The sequence below is a fragment of the Bos grunniens genome, chromosome 16 (genome assembly GCF_055505025.1).
Source record: "Bos grunniens cultivar Pamir isolate PY7600 chromosome 16, Bosgru_T2T1.0, whole genome shotgun sequence".
Classification (NCBI taxonomy): domain Eukaryota; kingdom Metazoa; phylum Chordata; class Mammalia; order Artiodactyla; family Bovidae; genus Bos; species Bos grunniens.
The window spans coordinates 6,632,767-6,633,391 of NC_141180.1; the positions used below are offsets into that span (position 1 = coordinate 6,632,767).

Sequence of the window (625 nt, forward strand, 5' to 3'; positions counted from 1 at the left end):
AGAATTATAAGACAAACAAATCTCTTATTATTTTTCAAAATTGGACAATTAACCTTAATAATAGCTTGAAGTTTATAGGCTGGTATAGCATCAAATCCACATAGAAAATTAAATGCTTTTTCACTCTGGTTCTTTTTTCCTTCTTTTACTTTTTTAAATATTGAGATATTACTGATGTGTTATACTATTTTCAAGTGTTTAACATAATGATTTAGCATTTGTATGTATTACAAAGTGATCACTGAGATATGGGCTTCCCTGGTGGCTTAGAGGTTAAAGCATCTGCCTCCAATGCAGGAGACCCAGGTTCGATCCCTGGGTCGGGAAGATCCCCTGGAGAAGGAAATGGTAACCCACTCCAGTATTCTTGCCTGGAGAATCCCATGGATGGAGAAGCTTGGTAGGCTACCGTTCATGGGGTCACAAAGAGTTGGACAAGACTGAGCAACTTCCCTTTCACTTTCACTGAGATAAATATAGTTAACATCTAACTCCATTCTGAGTTATATATTTTTCTTGTGATAAGAACTTTTCAGACCTATTCTTTAGAGACTTTCAAATATCCAATACAGAATTTTTAACTACAGTTACCAGGCTATACATTGCATCCCCTGTCACTCTTTTT

General features: G+C 36.0%; 1 non-coding gene across 1 annotated transcript; it reads left to right on the plus strand.

The window, feature by feature from the left end:
* The first annotated feature begins 255 nt into the window (after positions 1–255).
* TRNAW-CCA (transfer RNA tryptophan (anticodon CCA)) lies at positions 256–327 on the plus strand. The gene has a single exon. It is a non-coding gene; the product is annotated as a tRNA-Trp (tRNA).
* The last annotated feature ends 298 nt before the right edge of the window (positions 328–625 follow it).